The sequence below is a fragment of the Brachyistius frenatus genome, unplaced genomic scaffold, assembly GCF_029030835.1.
Source record: "Brachyistius frenatus isolate BFR_SWC_R1_liver_20210118 unplaced genomic scaffold, ASM2903083v1 Contig_5, whole genome shotgun sequence".
NCBI classification, from domain to species: domain Eukaryota; kingdom Metazoa; phylum Chordata; class Actinopteri; family Embiotocidae; genus Brachyistius; species Brachyistius frenatus.
This window is the reverse complement of record NW_027210604.1, coordinates 6,774,532-6,784,501: the sequence shown is the minus strand read 5'-3', so window position 1 is coordinate 6,784,501 and position 9,970 is coordinate 6,774,532. Positions and strand designations below refer to the sequence as shown.

General features: G+C 43.6%; 1 long non-coding RNA gene across 1 annotated transcript; it reads left to right on the top strand.

The window, feature by feature from the left end:
• The first annotated feature begins 1,106 nt into the window (after positions 1-1,106).
• LOC138633315 (uncharacterized) lies at positions 1,107-8,881 on the top strand. The gene is made up of 2 exons (XR_011311874.1): positions 1,107-1,449; positions 8,376-8,881. It is a non-coding gene; the product is annotated as an uncharacterized lncRNA (long non-coding RNA).
• The last annotated feature ends 1,089 nt before the right edge of the window (positions 8,882-9,970 follow it).

Here is a 9,970-nt window from a genome sequence, read left to right as displayed (position 1 = left end):
GCAATCTTAAAGCTGCAGAGTGACAAGCCCAGGTTCACAGGAGAGAGACAGGAAAAAGAGAGACAGGTCTTATAGTCCTCACTGCGAGAGTGTTTGTGTGCGTCAGCTTTGAGAGGGCAACAAGTTCATCTCGACCTGCTGAGGCCTCCAGAGGCCTTTTTCAGACTCTATGCTGTACTAATAGCACAACATCTACGCAGTCAGTTGCGGGTTCAAAATGACGCCACAACTGCTGAGTTGTCACTACACTCCATAGAGAATCGTTGCATCCCAATGGGTGTAGACCTTAACTTTCAAACTGTTGGAGCAGCCTTTAACCAATTGGCAATGACCACCATAAGCACCATTAACTTATTTTTTTGGGCAATATGAGGAAATTAATTTGTATTTATTTTCAACAATTTGGAGATTTTGACTGCTGTTTGGACAAAAATGAATGATGTTATTAAATTGATCATAACATGAAAATAATTATTATAGTTTCAGTCCTACAAAACTTTGACTAACTACAACATTTAAGTCCTTATTTTATATCAATGCATGAGTAATAACAAGAATTACTTGTAATGTAAGGTCATGTGATATTACATGGGCATATTTCTGCACTGAGTAATTTGTGTTTAAATATTTTAAGTAGCCTAAATTTTCCTAATGATGATGAGTTATTGCTAGTACCATAAAGAATTTAAACACTGACAAAAACACAAAAATACACACATTTTACATCACAAAACTCACGATCAAGTCCCACCAATGTATTTTTGATCTGGTCATAATGCTATATTGAATTTTAGGATTAAAAATATGAAATAAACGTACGCAAAAGTAGGCTAACAGGCTTTTGTTAAAGTAAGATCTAATGTAGGACTTGTAGAGGTTTAAAGCAATGAACCCGAATACTTCCTCCACCGAAAAAAGGTTGTTTCTCCTCTAGAAATCATGAGCTCTGCTGCTAATGAAACTCCTTATATGTGAATTTTTATAAGCAGGTCAATCTGCTGCCTCATGGCACGCACACAGCTGTCTTGCGTGTCTACGTCAGATCCGTGCAGGTTCTGACGTCCGTTTCTCGTGCTGCCTACGTCATTACGCTGCCAGCTGATCGGAGTGGGAAGCCGGGTGTGTGTCTCGCTTGGGTGTGTGTGTGTGAGTGAGTGAGAGAGAGAGAGAGAGAGAGAGGGAGAGGGAGAGGGAGGGAGGACTGAGGCAGGAGTTGTGTAAAAGGGGCTGAAGTCCTGCGCTACCTTCTCCGCCGCCGCGATAAAAAGGCTCCAGATCCACAAATGCTGTCAAACCTTGTTATATCGTGGACGTAGAACAAATCCACAGGCAGCGACACACCCAAGTGAAGGTCCAGGACTCCGCCGAGCAATGGGCGAGGCAGCCTGAACTCCGCTGGACCGTCCAGATGGGCTGGAGCAGGCAGGAGCGACCCGGCCGGTGGTCAAGGTGGGGCGCGTTACTTACTGGCTGTCTGTCTGTTCCTGCTGGCGAAATGCTTGATCCTGTCAGCCTGATTTAGCCGGTGGCGGCTTGATGACCCAGTTTGCATGAAAATGGCAACTAGGAAACCGTCCTTTACGTGACTCTTTCCAAGTAAAAGAAAAATCACCTCCTGCATGTCTGATTTCAGTTTTCCAGCGGCAGGTTTCTGCACATTTCGGCGTCGACAGATTGTCCAGGATGTAGATTTGACGTTAGAGGAGTTCTGGCTGAAGGCCTGTCTGTGTGTCCAGGCCCACTGACTCAGGGGAGCTCATAGGATTTATGGGCAACATAGAAATTTGACATTTGGCCACCACACTACAACCGGCAATCATTTAATTTACATTTGGATGATGTGCTTGCGTGGAGTATTTGTACATGCATTTACTTCACAAAGGCTAACAGCAGCTGAAGATCTGTGTGAATTCAGAAGTCTAAATGAATACAGAAGGGAACAGAGAAGCCTGCAAAGACACACAGACAGCGTCTTATCAGCGCTAAAAAGATTTGTTTTTACCTCAATCTGTTTAAATCTATTGTGTTTGAAAACTAGGAAACCTTTCATTCTTTATATCAAATGCTGGGTTTATAGACTGTAGCACGATGTTGCGGAGGCAAATTGAGGTACGCATTTATATAATCCAAACTTATCAGAAAGTGTCAGCATTCAAAGCCTCTTAAAATTTGCTGAGTTCATAATAGGCCAAGGAAAAAGCCTGCACTCAAGTAGGGGATAGGTGAAAGTCAGGATCATAACTGAGGCCGAGTCATTTCTCAGAAATGCAGTGACACCAGCAGTCACCTGGCAGAGACGGAAGATTCCTCAAATGAAAGATAAGTTTATAAACTCAAATGTACTACTGTGGATGTTCATAAGGACCAGTTAAACGTTCTTAAAGCATGTGATGTCACAATGTGTTTAGGCCTCCTGTTCAGCTTTGGGCTCTCAAGTCGCCTCATCTCATATATACATATATATATATATATATATATTCTTTATAGTCTTTTGCACTTGTATAAAGCATCTTTAAAAGCAAAGTGAATGTGTATATATAAGTCCGGGAGAAACGGTAAGGGGAGGAAAAGCTCACTGTGTTACATCGGTGGAGAACCGTCTTACATAATTGCGGAGCCAGAGTTCAGTGTGCCGGTAGGAATGCGCAATAGACTGTGTCACGAGCTGCATTTGTGCCATTTGCAACCCAGAGTGTGACATAAACCACTCTGTCAATGAGGATCACATGGCAACGACAGGATGTCAGTTAAAAAGGCAACTCGTTTTGCCTACATGTGTTGTTTGCCTCGCAGTCTCACTTAAGCTGTTTTTATTGCCTACATTTGCAGAAGTGAAGCCATCTTGCTCAACTTGGGTCACACCCTTCATTCCTATTGCATGCCTTGTCAGGGGAGGATGGGGCAAGAAAAGATATGTTATGTAGGTTCATTTAAAAAAAAAAAAAAAAAAAAAAATCCAGTTCTTTTAAACAAAATGGCACCGACTGCCTGAGGACAGGCTTACAGGCCTCATACAGCACATTACCATTTCCCAGCAGTGCCTTGAATTCAGAACGGCATTCAGCTACCCCTCCTTGCAAATAACACAACCTACGCTCCTTATTTGCCGTGATCTCCGGGTTAAAGTGAGACGGCTTTAAAAGTCCAGCGAGCAGCAGAGTGTAAAAACGAGGCTCTCTGCACTGTGATCAGCGCTGCCAAAGCCACCGCCCTTTCCTTGTCTTTGTCCCCATTCCCAGTCTAAAATGATCAGTCTATATTACAGACTACAATCTGGGGCAGTAAACACTCTCCAACTGGGCCACACCCACAGCAGAGGAATGTACCTGAATTGATATGTGAAACGCACGCACGCATTTAATTACCGTGTGTTTCCACTGGCAGGGCTGAAGCATCAACGGTAAAATCTCTTTTGGCACATAGTTTTCATCGCTGACGGTTCCACTGGTGCAAAACCAAAGTCAGACTTGGGCGTCTTATCTCGTCACCTCATGAGGTATTCGCACACAATAGCATGACCCAAAACACAAAAAGATCAAATGAGTGGGCTTGAAGTTGGCGAGAGGTCTCTCGTTGTCTTTTTCTGACACATCTATCCGACCTGGTCACGGTCTTAAGACTTTTTTTTTTCCGTCGCTTCACCTTCAGCAGAAAACGGATACTTCTACCCGCTCATGTCTTTCTTCTTTTTTTTTTTTTTTTTTTATCTATCTCTTCTGTAAAACACAATTAGAAGCTCTCCAGACCAACAAATTCAAAACTCTGCTCTCGTACATGTAGCTAAAGCTCAATAAGAAAAAAAAAAAATCTCTTCAAGAGCTAAAATATCAGGACTTCCTCATCGGTTCGTTCAAACCCTCCTGTTTACACACCATCATTCCCGTTTCTCTGGGACACGCACATCCTGTCCGCTCGACCCCACTGTGTCTTTCCTCTTTCTTATCCTCCGTGCTGTGGCAGAGAGAGCCCGAGATAAGCTCAGTCTTTTGCGTGTTATCTCTCTTCACTGTTGCCCCATGTATAAAAGCCTGTCTCAAGGCCTTCCACACTGCCTGTCATGTGGCCCTGTCGGCCTCACTTTCTCCAACCAGGCCAGAACAGACAGAGGAGAAGGGGAAGGGGAAGGGGAAGGGAGAAGGGGAAAGGGGAAAGGGGAAGGAGAAGGGGAAGGGGAAAGAGGAAAGGGGAAAGGGGAAGGGGAAGGAGAAGGGGGGAGGGCAAGGGTCAACCTGACTGCAAAGCCTGGTCCAGTGCAGACCAGATGTAGAGGAGATCGGATAGAGAGGGGATGTGTGAGGAATAGAGGGACGGAAAAGAAGGAGTGGAGGAGACTGCGCGAGCCCACAGCAGCCGGATGGAATTTCTAACATACGCAGCTGGAATGTGAGGAATGCAGGACAGTCTGATCTGACCAAGAGAGAGGGTGGAGAGGACAGAGGAGTCAGGAAAGACCAAAAAAAAAAGAAGAGGAAGAGGAAGAGGAAGAGGAAGAAGAAGAAGAGGAGATATGGGAAAGAGTGGCACAGCAAAAGAGTTGGGGGGGCTCAACACTGGCCGTCTTTGTGAACATAAAGATACAGGGTCACTGTTTGTGGAGGGAGTGGTGCGCTACGGAACAAATAACTAATTCAGTTTCAGTTTGAGGTTGTGGCAGCCATAATCAACAGTTAAGACTTGTCAGTGGTCCTGTGGGTGGCCCGAGGACTTGTACTGCACGTCCTTCTCCCTCACTTCATGCAGAGGAATACTAGCAGGAGTGTGTGTGTGTGTGTGTGTGTGTGTGTGTGTGTGTGTGTGTGTGTGTGTGTGTGTGTGTGTGTGTGTGTGTGTGTGTGTGTGAGGGTTGAGCTCACGTAATGATAGCGATGTGATGAACTCGACGGCCTTCTTTTGCTAAAGTTTCACACTGCAAAAAAATTGGATTAGACATGTCTTGCTGCCATTTTTTTTTGGTAATGCTGGTAACACATGTCTAGAGATTAAGTTGTCGGCCTGTCGCTCCCCCTCATTGGTCCAGCCAATAATATCACTGGAAGATGGATTGCCATGAACGGTGACATTAGCATTAAGCTAATTTCCACCTGAAAGAGGAACTGCAGCGCCTCATTCGTTTGAATGAAATCTGCTCAGTAGCACCTACGGCAAAACTTAAAATTTCCCAAATATTTCCGTGTTTCCTTGTTGAGATGCCTGGATATTCTGCACGCCTCAACAGTTTTGGACCCACAGAGCATGCGCGTGAGCGTCCTTCCCAGTCAAGCAAGAACATATGCACTCACAACAGGCTCTTAGACTTTCCAAATGTTATTTGACTGAATGGATCAAATTCTGATTATAAAAAAAAAAAAGAGTTAAAAAAAAAAGAAGTAATTTTGTCGGGTTGTAACGCTCTCCAGTGATCGTGTGTGACAAAATGCACATTGTGCCAGCGTGCATCATGGGATGAACACGGAAGTTGTAGTAACGCAGTTTGGCCACTACGACCAAAATCGCCACACAACCCAGCGCTGTTTCTAAGGCTTTGCTGTGGACTTGGAAAAGCTCCCAGTGAGGTATGATCAATCTGTCCGACGCCCGAGTACGACCGACGCACTCCCAGCTCCCCTTGCTGGCAACATTCAACGTCGCGTTAATTTGCCTAATCGAGTGCACTTACGACATTATCCACACGACACTTGTTATACACGGTTAACAAGCAAAACCAATTGATAGAGTTCCTTCAGCTAACTGCACAACGGAGTATTCACGTTGCTGCTGATTTTGTTTTGGATGCACAGACAATAAGGAGGACAATCAATTATAAACTTCGTCTGTCATGCAAAGAAGCGGGCATACGCAGGTTTCTAGGAAGTGAGGCGGTGCAGAACTGCTTTTTTTTTTAAGATTTGAAAAGGTGAGATAGAAGAGAATTGACGACGTTATAATCTCAACAGCGGTCCACACCCTGAATTTGGAACAGCTAGATGTGAAATATTTTCACTTATCAAACTTGGGCTATTGGACTTTGGACTCAAACGTACATGAGTACGATAAGGAGTACCAAGTGTGAAAGCACCCTCGGTCTTGTTTCCCGGTGGTCAACTGCGCCAAAAAAAAAGTCCTTTTAAAAGTAGCTTTAAAAAAAAAAAAAAAGAAAAGTAGCTCATTAAGCGTCTCCTCCATGGGCCACCATTTTAAACGACACATGATTTTAAACTGATGCCCGGACACTTAAAGTGGCACAAAAAGCACATTTCTGTCTTTTTGTAAAATGAATCCCATTATTTGCAAATCTTTTCAAGAGCCTAGAAAGTCCATCTCTATGGGCACGACATCTCAATGTGAAGTCCAGAGGATGCCAGTGCAGTGGGCCACACAAAGTGGAAGCAAACCAGGAAGACGGAAAACTTTTTTTTTTTTTTTTTTTTTGTCGCATGGACTGCAGCCATCACAAAGTGTGTGTGTGTGTGTGTGTGTGTGACCTCAGCCACATTTTTGTGTTTACAAAAAGATGAGTTTGAAGTGTGAAGGTCGGCTGTATTAGCAGTTAAAGCAGCAAAAATTTCAAACAAACCGAAGACTGGATCCTGCGAGAGACAGAGAGCACGGCTGGTTTAAACGGGCCGAGCTAACCAGCCTCAGCTCTGACTGCAGACTCTGGGAACGAAGGAGAGGTGGAAGTCCTGCAGGCAGAGCAGGAGAGCAACTTTTACTGGAATTAACGGACGCCATTTTGGAGTCCAGAAATCTGTTACATGACTCGCTGTTTTAAGAAATCAACGCCTGATTTCTGAAGGTTTATTGGACTTTGATTTGACCGAGGTTCAAGTGAAAAATGTGGCACAGCAGTAACAGATTTCTTCAAGTGGTTTTAAATAAGAGGAGTAGATTTGATTCTGGAGACTTGTACATCAGTCACAAGTCAGAACAGGCAGTCCGAGCCTCTGCTGACTCACCCACTCATGACAGGTGTTTCACGGCACACCCCGAGTATTTTCCATATTAACTGTCAAAGTTATATGTCGGAATAGATAGGACGCCCCGGTGCGTCCAGGTTGACGCAAAAGTGAAACCAAACTTATTGCGAGACAAAATTATTTCTCCCTGTAGCAGTGTTGTCTCACAAGTCCTGTCGACATTTTCATAAATCCCCCCCCCCCCCAACTGCACTCAGTCCACACGGCTCTCAAATACCCGAGATTATTCTGGCTTTCTTTGCTGCAGGAATGTACAGCATGTGTTATTCATCGTCAACCAGAGAAGTGGAAGATGTCTTCAATATCTTAATATCAACACAAGATTACATTCTGTGAAGATAAGTAAAGCGCTGACCTGCTTTAACCGTGTCTGTTTGTGGTAAAAAAAAAAAAAAAAGAAAAATCCAAACTTTCAGCATATTTAACCTCAGTGGGTAAACTATATTTATTTTCAGATTTACTTCCTTAAATCAGCTCCAGACAATATACACACTTCAAGGTCTGTGTTGGAGTGACATTCGAGATAGAGTCACACGTTTTTGATCATGACTAACAATATGACCATGTAGGTTGGTTGTTCCGACCTTAAAATACGAACCACAGAAGCGTTTCCAAAATTAGCGCTCCTGGTTTGGTTTTAGGCACAAAAAACACTTGGTGATGGAAAGAGGATGGTTTGTGTTAAAATAGTGACTTCAGCCATGTTGTGCGTTAAAGTTTCTACTATGGGAATCACATTAGTTAGTTATTAAAAAAAAAAACGTTGAGATATTCCATCCAAAACTACAATGTCAGTGGTGTTAGAGGAAAAGTCAGAGGATCTACAAAGTTAGTGGGTATCTTGAGTAAATCATCATCTCTGTCCGGCTAGCTACCTGTCCTACAGGTAAACTTACCGATTACTTACTGTCCAACTGAGTGTGTTGAAATAGCTGCAGTGGAGCCACAAGTTTTCTTTCTGGAAAACTCCTAAACATTTAAGACTTCACAAACAAATAGTTCTCTGGGCTTCTAAAGGGATTACAGGATCTCTGCCTTCATGTAGAGACGGTCTACTCCTCTTCATCGCCTCTAGCTCATCCTTTGTAACCACGGTAACTGACAAAAATTTTTTTTTTTTCAAGAGGCCGGTCTGTGATTTTCAGCATCATAACTAAGAAAAAAGTATCGAAGTATTTCTTACTGGCACCGTACAACATGCAGAGGCAGAGCCGAGTGTCCCTCCCGGTAATCTGATGCAGGATCTTGTGTGCATCTCCCCAGGCGTTCAACATATCGGCTCATTTCACCCACTTACTCACAGCTGATCGCACCCACTTACTGTACGTGTGTGACTGGCTGCCGGCCACCTCATGCCCACGCTGCTGGAGTGGGGAGTTTACAGGGGAAGTTAAACAACCTCTTCTTCTCTTTCTGCAGAAATACGCGCACCTAAAGCAGAAGAAGACGCAGGAGATGGAGTCACTGTTTGTGCCTGTGCGTCACTCCAGGCTGCCTGTTCTGAACTCTCACGCTCGCTGGCTGACTCCCAGCGCTCCCTAACCCATGACTCCAAATGGCTGACACACAGCAGTTCTTCACTGGCAAGCTTTATGTTCCTGTACACATGCTAAAGCTGCCAGCTGAAGAACTGCTCTGGTCAGCCCTGCCCCGGATGACTCAAGAAAAGGAAGCGGATGAAGGGCGGTGGGAATGAAACTGAGGAAGACGGCGTTTCACACTCTGTAGTCAGACTAGAGTTTTATAACCTGCCAGATTTGAGCCACCACTGTTTTATTTCCCTGTGTTCATCACATTAATGTCTTATTTCACTTTAGAATATGTATTTTAGGGTCTCGCATGTTGTCTTTATCTCACAAATACTTGCCTAAATACTGTCTGATTGTGTTTCTTTTTCTTACAATAAAGAACTAAATATGTTCCCAGATTTGAGCTTTATTGTTGTGAACCTCATGCTACAGACAATAAAACGCATACCAGCAGCACTGAAGACCAAGAATAACACACTCACAATAGCACTCAAAAATGTGTCACGCCTAATCGCTTTTAACTTTTAAGTATCTGGTGATCGCATTAACGCAGGGCAGGAAAGATCAGAGTGAATTCAGATGTTCTTCAAGAGTCAAATTGACAAAGTAAATTGGTCTCAGGTATACTTCATGGTGTTTGCTCTCTGGAAGTCTCCTCTCACGTTAACAAGTCAACAAGCTGGAATTTAGTCAGGACTGTGTGTGCCCAGTTAGACTGCTGTTGCATATAAACCAGAAGGAAAACAAAATACAACTTACCTAGCGTCTGTTCTTCAGGGCCTGAAGGCATCACCGGCTGTGAAGGAATTCCTTCACAGCATGTTCACTGGTGAAGTCACGATTATCCAACTGGGGGGAGGGACTGGGATGATTTACAGAAGGTTAAAATGTTTAGAGATGAAAAATATTTACTTCATTTAGCTTTAGCTGCAGCTTAAAGTGTTGCTTTATTACTGTAATCTGAAAGTTTAATAAGGAAAACAGTCAGAGGAGATGGTCAGCTGAAAAAAAAATCTTAAACATTACATGGTTACATCAAGGTAAGTCTTCACCGGTCCTCCTGATATAAATCTGATTGGAGGACATGAGCAGTGCATTCGGCTACTTTTCATAATAAATCTGAATGTGCTATAGTGGTTTGTAGTGACAAGAAATTATATTTTCGATTTATAAATTGGGATTTGTAAAGCAAGATAAGGCGACAGTTGAGTCCTACAGCTTCAGGGTCTTGTTGCAGTCTCTCAAAATCACCACCAGAGGACGTAGTAGTCTGCAGAACTGAGGTTGCAACACGGCTGAGGGCGTCAGAGAGCCTGATTTCACTGCAGGACAGTGAAGCACATAAAGTCAATGGGGTTGTTGCAACCTCGTGGTGAATTACCATTGATTGGATTTTCCATGCCGTGAATAAAACAAAGGCTTATTGTGTTAAAATCTATCCAGAAGTTAATGTGTAATGATTTTCTCAAACCAAGTTTCCTAATT